This window comes from Lepisosteus oculatus, chromosome 3, assembly GCF_040954835.1.
Source record: "Lepisosteus oculatus isolate fLepOcu1 chromosome 3, fLepOcu1.hap2, whole genome shotgun sequence".
NCBI classification, from domain to species: Eukaryota; Metazoa; Chordata; class Actinopteri; order Semionotiformes; family Lepisosteidae; genus Lepisosteus; species Lepisosteus oculatus.
Genome location: NC_090698.1, coordinates 17,108,814 through 17,122,906, shown reverse-complemented (window position 1 = coordinate 17,122,906; position 14,093 = coordinate 17,108,814). Strand labels below are relative to the sequence as shown.

The 14,093-nt window shown below is 34.2% G+C and overlaps 1 protein-coding gene and 1 long non-coding RNA gene across 2 annotated transcripts in view; one reads left to right on the top strand and one right to left on the bottom strand.

Moving 5' to 3' along the window:
• cntfr (ciliary neurotrophic factor receptor) overlaps nt 1-14,093 on the top strand; it is a 199,191-nt gene that overhangs the window by 119,142 nt on the left and 65,956 nt on the right. The window lies entirely within an intron of this gene.
• The window catches only part of LOC138237701 (uncharacterized), a 59,987-nt gene continuing 47,317 nt past the window's right edge, over nt 1,424-14,093 (bottom strand). Inside the window, exon 3 of the long non-coding RNA XR_011189051.1 lies at nt 1,424-1,758. This is a non-coding gene — a long non-coding RNA (uncharacterized lncRNA). The remainder of the gene's footprint in view (nt 1,759-14,093) is intronic.

Here is a 14,093-nt window from a genome sequence, read left to right as displayed (position 1 = left end):
ATGCTGAATGACGGTATGTTGTTGTGAAGTCATGTTTCCGTAAACACAAGAGCACAAGCAGTCTTTTATTTCCTGGCGAGTAGTGAGTTTTATTTTGTCCAGTTTGTTGTCTAGGGTCCGTACGTTAGCGAGGAACAGGTCGGGTATAGGTGGTCTGTTCCGCTGTTCTTTTAGTCTTATTTGCAGCCCGGCTCTCTTACCGCGTTTCTGTTTGCGCTCGCACCGCTTGTGCTGTCTCCTCTCCCGGTGGTCACGGTCATGCGGCTCCGCGGCTTCCGGGTCTGCGGTGTAGAGGATGGACGAGCTAATGTAATCCAGGTCAAGCAAACCAAAGGAGAAATCCCTGCAGTCATTTCTGATGTCCAGTAATGTTTTCCTATTCCTAAGTCTTAACTGGGATAACTATTTTTTTTAATTTTTAAAAATGAAATAAAAAATAAAGATACAATGACGTGTCGTGCCTAACATAGAATGATTTTAAAAGCTGTAAAAAACTGGTTTCGATAGTTTATCCACAAAAAACTGGTGATTTTTCTTCCTTGTGATCAGCTTAGAATCTTTTTGTACGTTGCAAGATTTTTACTTTTTAATTAAATGTTTAAAATACTTGAATTTCATAAGTGCAAAACGTTTCATACAAAAAAAATCACATTCTCTTCTCTTCCTGTTATGTACTGTAGGACAGATCAGCTGGTCTTTTTTTCCCAATCAGAGGCTGTGAAAATACAGCACTCCGTCAGAGGGGAGGGGGGCATCTGCATTTATCACTTAGTTTTTAAAATTAAACAACGTAAATCATTATCTTTGTCTTCTAAGTCACTTAATTCACTTTAAATAGCTTTCTCACCCTTTAGATTTATTTTTCATACCATCATTAAACAAAGCAGGAGCATATTATACTTCCTAATGGCATCACATGTTTTTATTTTTTATCAATTTTAGCAAAGTGTCATCTATACAAAAAAGTTGTATTTAATACCACTTGATAGTAATATTAATATGGAATCATGTAACTAAGCAGATAAAATATCACAGGTGGACATTTTGGAAACATTTTGACATCCATTTCTTTTTAAAAAAACTTTTATCATCCTTGTAATGGTAATGGACAAAGCACTGCACCCAGTGGTTCAAAGTGTGATCAGAGTATTACTTTCGGTTTGTTTCTTATATAGTGAATACATAAAAATAATCCACTATTATAGCTTGTAGTTGGCTCTGGCATGAATTTGTGTATCTGGATATATTAAGTGATGGTTTTGTGACTAAGAATTTCTTCATGAAATTCTTTAAGTCAAACAAAGGAGGGATTTGTTTACAATTTTTACAATTTCCCCTCTGAGTTCCTGATTGATTTGATTCCCTTCATTTAGCTGAAACGGATAAAGAAGTCATGCAGTACAGCATATGTGTTAGAAGGCACTCTGTTTTATTAAGACACTCCAACTCAAACCTGTGTTGTACAGTGATATAGACGTGGGTAATGTCACCCCAATTAAACAATGTTCTTATCGCGCAAATCCTGCTTAACTAGAAGCATTGCAGAAGGTGATAAACTACATTATTTACTGAAGATACAGTTGAGTTCAAAGAAGGAAGTCTGTGAAGCCCCCCTGTTTATTGGTACCAAACATTGATGAGACTTCACGGTTCTGTACAGATTACAGAAAGTGAACGCTGAAACTCCAGACATTGTATGTACTGTTTAACCACAGTCAAGGACCAATGCGCTGTTCCCCTTTGTAACAGAGTTCCTCCCTGGAAATTAGACACAAGAAGAGTATTATTGGACAATGTTGTGTGGCTCTGCTGGAATTTCTCTGTAAACTGAGGAGTCTTGTAAGAAAATTCCAATGTTAATGCGACATGGAAGATATTATTAATAACCTTTCAAATCTGAAGCTGTTAACTTTACTTCACACCTGCATGTCTAGATCCTTGGTTTCAAAATAAAAAAAAACATCAAACCTTTGATTGCATGAGAATGTCATGATTGTTACTTGAGGAAGTGAAACATGACAATTTGTTACATTTACCATCAGGAGAAAAAAAAGTTCATTTTTTATTTATTTGTGGCTTCTGCAGTTGAACCCTTTGCAGTGGGAGTTTCAGAAATTAAACAGGTCTGGAACACCCTGTCTCAAAAATAGACGTTAATAAATTGAAGGTTGTGAAAACAGTGACAAATCACCCCAAACAAAATACAATTTTAAAATACAAGCAGTTTGAAATTATTAGTTGTTATAAGACACCTTATAACAACTAAGTTAGTTGTTATAAGATACCTCGTGCTTGGAGCTGGGTTCGAACTCCCGACCTCCAGCATGTGAGTCACATGCCAAAACCATTATGCCAACCTGGCGCTTGACAACTTTAGCTACAACTGAAAAGGGCAGGCAAAATGTTTTCAAGCAATCGCGGGTGAATGAGTCAAATTGATGCAGATGTTTACAAAGAAAATGGATTACGGTAGAGAGGTAAAAAATTACCAAAGAGATTAAATGAAGCAATTGTTTCTCTAACAACCAAAGCACCACGAGTGCCGCCTGTCGGCCATTTTGGCCAGCCAATTACGTACTGTGGCATAATGCGCTAATCTGCAGATAAGTTCGAGCAGTACAGGGTTTTACCACGCATTTTGAATGGCTGCATCTGTATGTGTGTTTTTTGATGATCATATCTATGATCTGCTTTCAGCCAGCTACCTACTTGTCTCCACTTTAGACAAATAACAATGACCATTCAACAATTACTGTTCTGGTGCTTCCTATAGATATTCTATTAGTTAATTTCACTTGTGGTGATTCCTCAATTAAGACACATATGAACTTAAAGTTTCTTTTATTCCTATACCATACTTTGATTTAGCTGTTACGTGCCTGAGCCCCAACAAACTATTCCCCAACACTTGTTAAAGGCAGAATACTCTCTCCAGCTGCACATGGGCGTCACGCATGGTATTTAGCTGGACATGGAGACAAAATCAGTTGGTAGATCAAAATCTGTGATTGAGTGTGGCGTAAAGGAACTCCAATATGAAGGAACTACATCCTGCTGGAGCTTCTGTCTTTAGTTTGAAACATAAAACCAAGATCTCATCTGTTGTACAGATGTTATGGCTTGAGGGAAATCATGAAGGATTTCTCTGACCAAGACACATATCTACTTACCACCTGAAAAATGGCATGAATCATCGAAATTATTGCATGCATGCTTAGGGTGATTAAATAGCCATGAAGCTCCTGTAATGACCAACAGGATTAAAGCAATCCAAGGTCATCATGTTTTGCAGACAGATCTGGTAGTAAAGTAAGTGGCCTTCATCATGTGAGGATGGCTCAAGTAAATGTGGTTCATTCTATTACTTTTTGAAGTGCTTGGCTCAGAATTAGCCTGTTGTACAGTGTGTACATTTCTTTGAAAGAACAAATATATCAAGAAATAAACAAAACAAAAAATCTAATAATGATCTGTTGCTCCCCCTACTCTTATATAAAACTAACCTAATTAAGTGACAGCAGTAGAAGATGAAGGAGGAAATTAGTTTTATTTCATGGAAACTTTGAGAGCATCTTGGTTTTCATTATGTTTCCCAATTCTTAAATGGAACAGATGTCTGTAAGCAGATCTTTTATAATCTCTGGAGGAAGTAACAGAATGTTTTCACCAAGCAGGTGATTTGTCCTAATTTATATTGTCTGTGACATTTATTTTCACAGACGGCACCTTGCCTTGTAACATCATTAGTGAAAAAGTGACATGATTCACTTAAATATTAGTAGAATGAGCTTTTTAAACAGACTACTCAGCTTTCCTTATCCTGATTTTATTGTCCGGACCAAAGGTAAACATTAAAATGTATGTATATACTGTATATTGTAAGACATTCATTCCTGATTAATTTGTTTTTAAAGACCTTTAAGATATTTTTTCCCTCCACATCCATACATACTATATATAAGTAAACAAATATGTAATACTATAGAATAGTATATAATATATATTATGCTTAGGATAAGTATAATATCATATACAATTTATTTTGGAGTAACTCTATGCATACATTTTACCATAAACATGCTGTTTTTAACCCAGTGATTTCACAGTACTGTAAGTATTGGGTCAAAATTAAAATTTATTTGTGAAAGTCAGTAATTGGTGGCAATAACCGCATGAGGTCTGCAGAACACTGAGCTCACTAAATTCTTTGCATAATCATATAAAATGTTTTGTTAAATGTTTTTTGTAGTGACTATGAGTTCTTGTTTACTCTTTGGGTGTTATGAAGTTAGTTTCTTCAGCATGTAAAACACATGCTCAACTGATTATAAACTTGGTGATTGACTTGGCCAGTTTAAGATTATCCTTTTTTTTCATTCCATTTCATTTTTCATTGTCATACAGCTTTGTGAAGCTCTGCTCAATATGTATGGAAGCATTTTCTTCTGCCTAAAAACAAAATGTTCATTCTGCTGCTGCCAGTATTAGAAACACCATCAAAAAGATGGGGAATTAATCAGTTCCTGAGGTGCCCATGAATGCCCAGGCCAAGACATTACCTCCGTGTACTTCAGTACAAGTTTTGGAACAAACTTTTATAGGCTGATGAGACCAAGATAAATTTTTATGTGAGCAGAAAGAAAGGAGGAAATGTCATTCATGATAACTTCAGAACAGGCTCACAATTAGAGTACACTATGTAATGTTTTTATTGTCTGGATGCCCTGTTAATAAACGCAGAATAAAATCCTTGAATTATAATGTGCACCAATATATTCCTAGAGATACTTTGGAAAAAAACAGAGCTAGAACCCTTCAAGAGAATGTATTAATTGGTCATTAATTTATTTTGTTCCAGTAACTCACACTCTGTTCTGAAGTGTGATTTTTCCCTAATGGATACAGTACTTATTTCAATCCTTAGGTTCTTTAATGTTTCAGAAATAAAATCCTTCCAGTTACACAATAATATTTCAATTGACAAAACAGTTATTTTGCATTTTTTTTGGGTGGCCCTGCTCTGGTGAAACTCCGTTCTACAATGAATGTAACCTACTCTGAAACTGTTCGCATTTCCAAATTACTTGGGGGCAGTAAAGAGAAATCAGGAAAATAAAAATAGAAATTAAAAATGAAAACATAACAATAACAAAGCCAGACACTTAAAATGAACAAAATTAAGCATTTAAAAAAAATGCCAAAATCCCACTTTTGTTTACATTGTAATGGTTGCTTTCTTCAAAAGGTTGGTTTTGTTTTACTTTTTGTTTTATGTTTTTTTATTCATTTCCTGTATTTTTGTCTTTTTCTAAACCTACATTTTTAAAACCTCATTTAAAAATTAAAAACTCTAAAAAGTTAAAGTAATTCAATAAAAATTGTTTTGCTTTGGGTTTTTGTGTGAAATATATGTAAAGGTTTTAGATTGTCTTCTTTAAATGTTCAGCCCCAAGTCTGTAAAGACCACATCTCTGCATATCAACACCAGTTTTAATCCCACAGTGAATGAATCCCACAAATAAGAATGAATAGGGAAAACTAATGCACAATTTCTAGTCTTTTGAGAAGGTATGGATTCATTGGTTTGGCTTTATCCTGCTTTTTTTAGATAATAGCCTATGGTTATTGGACTTATCGGTATCGTAAGCATGTTGGCTGATCCACCATGAGTGCTCTCTTTGTTGTCAAAAATAGTCACTTTGACCTTTTTATACATTTAGACAGTTGCACAATTAGAACACTTCAAAGAGCAAAATTTACACACTAGTATCACATGCAAGAAATCCCAGATCCCTTTTTTATTAATAGTGGGCTGTGTATCCTTTAACCTCAAATAATATATCATATAATACATATCAGTTTAGCATTTGAATATTTTTATAAATATTTAAAGCTTGTACGTGCATCACGTGCTTGAAAATAACTGCACTGAACTGAAACGTGTTTCTGAACTTTTGTTATCCACATTGGTGCATATGAACTTGCTAAATACAGCAGAGGGTACAGAGTATGTATTTTTCTCTGGCAATACATGAGTATGCAAAGCTATCGGAAAGAAATCTGCTTCTCTAGTCAAACACCCTCCAACTTTGTTGACAATATTCATCTAAAGAAAAGGTACTGTATATTAACAAAAAAAAAAAAACAAACATTAAGAAGTAATCATCTATTGTGGTCGTATTGTAATGATATAAATGTAGCCTTGAGACAGATATAAATAAATTACTGGAGAGTGAGCTATGATTACCATTAGGTTAAAATGATTTTTTTTACCATTCTAGCTTATTTTCCAAAGGTGATGTAAAAGGCTGTTTTCTATCCAGAAATAGATATGCAATGTGTGATACTTAATGATCTGAGACCTCTATCCAGTTTAATAGGTTTCCTTATAAATACTGTACCTCTATTCACAGCAACATAATGTTGGCTTTTAAATGCACAGAATCATTATATGCAATTCATAGTACGCACATGAGCAAAATAGGAAAGTCGTTTACTATATATAGTGAAAAGTATATATTAACCTTATAACAAACAAAATAACTATTTAAAGATAAGTTCCTAACTGTGTGATACATTATTTAATTTCAAATCATATTTGTTACAAAGAAAAGTAATAAAACTGTATTTTTAAAAGTTAATATATTTGTACCTACTCCACTGTTATCCTAGTGCTTCTGGAGTATAGCAGTCAGTAGCATTAGAGAGATGAATGCAGCCTTGCCTCTTGGTTTAGAGCTCTAATGAGGGAAAACATCTCTGACCAATTTAATATGGTAATTGTAGAAAAGAAAGCTCAACTTTTTCCCGCTAAACATGGAGACACAGACAAATAAAAAAGGTTAAAGTTTTTGACTTTATTCATGTTGAAATTTTCTCTCATTGTAAGATTGCCCTGTTTAAATTACTAAGGTTACATGTTCATATACTACATACTGAATATATTGTTTAAATGAAATCACATGACTGTAACCCTTTAAATTCTCTCAAAAACTGGATATGTAACTGTTGAATATAATGATTCTTTACATGCTTTTACCATTTTTTTAAAAATGTACAAAGCACTACTAACAGGGTGCTGAACTAACATTTGGTATGCAGGAACTGCTGGAAATCATCAAGAATCTCTCCACATTCTTAACCTAGACTGTTCGTACCAGCAGATCCCTGTTGAATATAATAGTTTTTATTCTCCCAATTGCAACAGAGTGATTCAAAATTAACCCCATTTTCCTTATAAAGGGCAATGGCAGCCTTTAAATCACAAACTCTTTGAGCCATGAAAAGAATTGCTATTGAAACCAACAAAACAATAAGTTTAATAAAGAAGTTTATATCTGACAATGAATATAGGGAAAATACTGTTTCCCTGGAGTGATATTTTGCATGTGTGTTTCATGAGGTGGGGTTGTTCTAAGCCTTCCTTCAATTACTTTGGTATGCTTTTGTATTATTTAGACCTCTGCGACATTGACATTAGGTATTCTGAATATATTGAAATACAACAGGATGTCACATACGTATTCGTCTATTTATCCTGTCATCTGTAGTAGAACTTACATTAATGAAGTGTAGTTTTGACATCCACCATTTTGAATTCTGTGTCTAGAGCCACATCAGCAGTAAGTCCACTCATTTATTTTTCCAGTGACTAAAACTGATCTGATTATAAGGATATAGCTGTATTTACCTGGATAGTATTGCATTTATTATGTAACAAATCAATTTGTGTTCAACTGAGCTTTAGAATTTCTCATGTTATTGTAATATTTTCTTTAATATGTCTGTTTTCACAAGACTGCTTAAATATGCCTGTGTTAATACTGGTTTACTGTTTGTTCCATTTTGCACAGTGCAAAAATAATTACCTTACATTATTTTCAGTCTATTATATAAATAAAATATTTTAGTATGCTATCTTATTGTCAGTTAGTGCAGTTTTCTTCTTTATTATAGTTTTATATGTGTTGTCCTTGTTTATTTTAATGAACATTTCCATGATGATATCTGAAAAAAAAAACAAGACGTATTAAATAACTCTCCACAAGGCTTGTACATTTGTGTCATAACATTTATATTATTAATCTGTAGGCGAAGTTTAAATCTCTTTTTAAAACGTATACTTGGGGGATCCGTTTCTGTAGATCTAAATTGATTAAAATCTCATCTCATCTCACCAGGAGAAATAATGTGAAAGTCACTGTGTATTTTGTCCTTTGGACACAAGCTTATCAAATTAGGTGATCGTATTCCTTTTTTCCCCTCAAATTACTGACCATCTTCAAGAGCATTTAGAGAGCATTCATCTTTCCAAAATAATTTGACTATAGATAAATAAAGTTGTGTTTTGTGAAAATTTCAAATTGTTAAATTCAATGCATTTGTATAGGCTGTGTTCTGAAGTTTGAGAAAATTAAAACTAAAAAAAACTAAGTACTTAGGTTGGTGTCAGGATACACAATATTGCTCAACAATGTGGAAATGCCCAAAACAATGGAACAAGCTGAAGGAAAAGGGGCTCACCTCTGTACTTGATGACTTAATGGAGCTAAATAAGTCTTAACTGGGATAACTAAGCACTTCTCAAAGTTCTACACCTGTTGATAATTAAAGATATCGGAAACCTGATGAATTCTGGCCATTGAGGACTGCAGATGCACATTAATGGTTTAAGAGGGGCAAATGGATCACAGCATCTCTAAAGATGGAAATTTGAAACTTGTTTCATCAGAGACTGTCTCAGAACATCATTAATGAAATGCAAGAAGTAAAGTATCAATTCTTGTCTAACTGAAGGTGGATTAATAGGATGTAACCCAAGGAAAAAAAAACAGCTTGGTTTTCTGGAAGCCACTCTGCATGAAAGATAAGGAAATAGCATGGAATCTGTACATTTCAAGACTGGGCAAGGTTACTTTATTCAGATGGAAGCAGCTACAGTATGTGGTACGAAAATTCATTCATCATATGGAAATAAAGGCATACTTATCCCATAAATTTAAGGTTGATAGTACATTTTGCACATCTCTATCCTTGCCTTTTTGCTTAAGGTTATCTGGATCTTTGGCATTAAAACTGTCCATTGTCATTCCATTGTCAGGAGAGACACATTGAATGTTGGAAGCATTGCCTTCTTAATTCATTTGCAGAGGATGGGAAGTGGTTTATGTCCTGTAGTCAAAATAGTTCTGAATTATATTGTACACAAATAAGCTTTGAAACCTTTCAATAACAATTTGCTCCCAGTCCCACACCCTCTGAAGTTCCAATAGACTGTGCCCTACAGAATATCATTTGCTGACAGAATATTGCTTTCAAGAAACAAAGATTTCTTCTTAATTGGTTTTAGCAAACTTACTTAAATTTAGTTGAATATCAGCAGATGAAGTAAAGGTATGGGAGAGAGAAATTACTCAGTGAACCTGATAGTTATGGTTAAGCCTATTCTATATTATCAAATGGTTCAAAGAAGGAATGAACAGGCACACAGCCTTCTGATTTTCTAGGTTTCAAAAAATGTCCACTAACATATACAGTACGAAGCCTACAGTTACGGGATTATACAATTTAAATCAGGGGACTAAACATCAACGTTTTACTCTTTTAATTCTTAAACAGCATGATTTTAAATAGACATTAATATCATTTTATTTGGATTTTTTACCAAGGGAAAGCACTAATGAAGTTTTGAGTTACCGTGGTCCAGTGGGGTTTTGAACTCTTTTAATGTAAAAAATCAGCTATGGAGTTTATTCTGTCATACAGGTAACAAGCAAATGGTGACCATTCTGCTCAGTCATATCCCCAGCCTGTATGATTTTGGAGAATAAAATGCTACCAATCTTTATTTATGATATGTCAGTTTTCTACTGCAGGACAACTAATTCAAAACAAGGTATCGTGGCTTAGTCTTAGAAAACACCAAAGTCTTAGGACCTTTACTTCAGTTTCAAAAGATATGGAAGACTAATGAAGGAGACACTAATGTTTAAGGGAAGAGCTTATTTCATGTACATTTATTTATCCTTAAACTTTTGATCATAAATCCAAAAGGATTTGTCCCTGGCACTTCATGTTTTTAGATTTTTTGAAGTGGCTGAGGATTTTTCTAATCATAAAACCATTCCACATGAAACTACAAACTTAACAATGCATCCCTTCACTAAAATGTATCATCACTTTATTTCTGGCACATGCTTCCTTCCCTGCCTTATCCTAATTCATTTTCACTTGATTTGAGCTAACTTCTAAATTGTTCATTAAATTAATCTGTGCTGTAGTTTGGCTCAGCCTGATTTTCTTAGTAACGTTTATTAGTTACTATTAGTAACGTTATTTTATTCAATGTTAGATATAAGTTGATATCTCCGAAAACAGAAGAAAATGTTTTGAGTTCAAATGTTATCAGGAAATCAAGTGTGCCACCCAATCCTATATCTGAAATTATTCTTTTTAAAATGTTTCCAGAAAAAAATAAATATACTGTATGATACTTTTACAATTGTGGATAGTTCAATGATAATTACTGTGACAGGAGTAACCCCTGGGGAGTATCTTGTCCTTTCAAAGTACAATTCTGTTGTTCAATGTTCAATAACATTTCAGCTTGTTCACTGTGATATGCCTCCAGTCTGTGATTTAAGTCATTTCCATTTTTTTTGTCTGAAATAACTAGTTGATTTTTGAGACCATGTGAAATTCAGTTGTAATGGAAGTTGATTTTTTTTTCTAATCTGTTATTCTACAAACCTTTGGTACTACCAGTCATTAAATTATAGAATGTACTTTTCTATCAATCAACAATTTATAGACTTGGTTGTGTATACAGTAGGTCTAGACTAACTTCTACAAGAGTATAAATCTTTATAAAATCTAAATATAAATGTATTTATTGTATGTACTGTATGTATATGAACTCTTTTTAATTTGCTGACCAGAGCTGCAAACACTATTCTTGATGAGGTCTTCTCAGAACACTTACACTCACGAGACTTTCTATTTTCCTTTTGTACCCGATATCTTAATGTCTTGACTTAATTTATTGTTTTAATTAATCTAAGTTACTAATATATCCAAATCTTTAACCAGTAATGTTTTATTCACCCCCCTGTAACTCCTCAGAATGAAAATGAGCAGGGCAAATCCATGTTATTACCTGTCCATTAGAAGTGTGGCTGTGGTGTATCTCTTTCCAGTGACATGCCCTGGATATAACACTGCACATACACACTGTACTTATGTACATACAGTATTGTACTTACAGTACATGGCTAGAATTCAAGTGTTTATTGTACACCATATTTTGTTAGTTTTTTGCCACCTTTCCACTCATTTTCAACAAAAGCTTGACCCAACAAGGGTTCACGTGGATATGCGCCCTCACCGCTGCCGCCTCAAGTTGGCCCCCCCACCTCTGGGGATGTGAACCTGGGCCTCCGGCGTCACTCAACAGGGACCCAGCCAGTTGGGCTAAAGGGAAATCTCCCCTCAGCCCGGCGGCTGTGGTCCTTTTTATTCACAGGGAAGGGCAGTGACGTCACTGGTAAGATGGTTCGCACATCCTGTAGTGGCAGCCGTATGCTTTACATTATATTTACATACATCATCTTATGACAACTGATTTTTATTTTGAACATTTAACTTACTTGCTTTGTCTTTTTTAATACACACCATTATTAATGTATTAATCCCACTTCACCTCCATTGAGTATTGAATATACAAAGGATGTTCAAATGCTTTTGGATTGAGTTGCAAAATACTGTATGTTCAAGACCTATAAATGTTTTCAGAGTCCAGATAATTTATTTTATGTGCATTAGAAAGAGTAGTGGTCTTAATGCTGGTCCTTGTGGTACTCCTCTAAAGACTTTACTCTAGAGGAATTCTATTCCTTATGAAAGTATGTTTGCTATCTGTGTATCAGTCACTTCTTTATCTATATCCTGGTATTATGTTGTAATCCAAGCACTTTGCACAGAAGAATTCACGTTTCATATACTATCAGAATTATCTGCAGTCGTTTTCTGTAGTAATTACTGCATCATCAAAAACAATCTTGCAAGTGTGTTGGACAAAATGGCATTTTTCTTAAATAAAATATTAGAACAATCTTCTAAAATGCTCTTACCATATAAGAAATCCTTTTTGCTCTTAATATTGATTTCTTAAGTTTTAAAGTAATAGATGTTGGGCCAAATAGACTATAATTAACCTTAATGTTTTTCTCCCATTTTCTTGCATACAGGAATTATAAGGGTGATTTTAATTCTCTGGTACAGCCTGTCTTTTAGTGTATCTCTAAAAATGTAGCTTTTGTGTGACATCCTGCATTTTTTATTTACAATTGCTTAATTACCATCATGCTAAAGTGATCTATTGGTTTCAGTGCTTCTAGTTACTCACCTACTTCGGTCTTGCCTGTGTGAAAAAGTGCTGGGTCAATCAGTAATGTGGTGGCATATTGTGTATATATCTTCTTTAAACATCTATTTAATAGATACAATGACCAATTCTTTTACATTCATATATTGCTTTCTATTCACTAAGTCTTTGTTTATTCTGGTCTGTATTTTTCTTTTTTGTTTTTCTTAAAATTATTGCAATATCCTATATGCCTTTTCTATTTTCTCATCTTGCTTTCTGTTTTCTTAGCTATTATGTACAGTATATTTCTTACGGTACAGTATGTTTTATCTTGATCCCTTAGGTGTAATCAATACATTGCCTTTTTCATCATAATTGTTCTCTTAATTACTCTGATGAGCTATTGAGTCCTCTATGAATGCGGCTTGAATTTACTTTGGGATTAATTCATCTTGCCCTATTAGTGATAAATGTATTATATCCAAGATGTTTTCTCATGATCTTCAAAGTTATTTTCTCTGACAGTACAGATCATAGTTTTTAATGTTACCTTTTCACTTTTGAAAGGTCACTGAAAATCAAGTTACTTGTCACATACAATTAGGTTTCTACCCATTTGTATTTTTGTAATCGTGTTAATAAAAATGTACCCGTTGCTGCACTAGGATCTAGAGCGTAGAAATACGTAATTTTGTAAGTTGCCCAATTTTAATTATGACTGGATGTTTTCATGTTTTCTTCCTGCTATCTTTTGGAAACCTGTAATCCTCAGTTTAATCGTTTTTGTAAGCATTTCTTTGTATTAACACAAAAGAACAGTGATCTATCAAGGTCCTGTGATTAAGCTTTCTGTATATTTTTTCTTAACTCTGAGACAATGTTTATTCAGAGCAGTTGGTTAGATCTTGGATTCTGGCATGAGAGATTTCAATTTATTTATGTACTGCTGTTTCTGATATTGAGTGTGACATTGCCACTTCTCCTGTTGCTGTTTCCCAGTTTATACATAATATTTATGGACAGGACTGATGCTGTTAACACAGTCTCAGTGACTCACAACACCAGAGATATACTCCAATGTGAAGTCTAACTTCTGGTTTTCTAGTACTTCTTTAATTCAGTTAAAGACGACTTAGTCTTAGCAAATGTGAAATCCCGCAGTGATTGTATGAAGCACCTATTTTTAGTGGTAATTCCTGGTTAATGAGAAGTGGGTATTCAGGGCAATCCAGCAAGACTCCCTGCTGCAAAACGCTCTAATAAAACCCAGGGGTGTCTTACACCACCAGGCTGGTTGATAAAACAGGCCTGTCTGTCTCACTCCTAATGGATGGGAAGCTTGTGTCACAATGGGCACTAAGAGGCATGTAATGTGGCAGTTTCTTCTCAGTGACAACAGTGAAAGAATGTGTAGACTCAGGAATGGGGAAATGAGGCAGCCACAGTATCACCCTGTCAGATTAGGCTGATTAGCATTACTTTTGAATGGCACAGAGCCTGGTGGACAATAGTAAGAATTTATGCCAGTCCACTGTTAGTGATATTATTCTGGAATGTATGCTTCAATGTACTGTACCTAATTATAAAATGCAGAAGATACATTTTTATTTGAGTTAGTTGTCAAGAAAACACATTTGTTTTCTGCTGTAACCTAACTATTAATTGGAGGACCTTTCGGGAATCATCAAACTGCCAGGTTCATTTCAAGAAACCAGTCTGAGATTCCCAA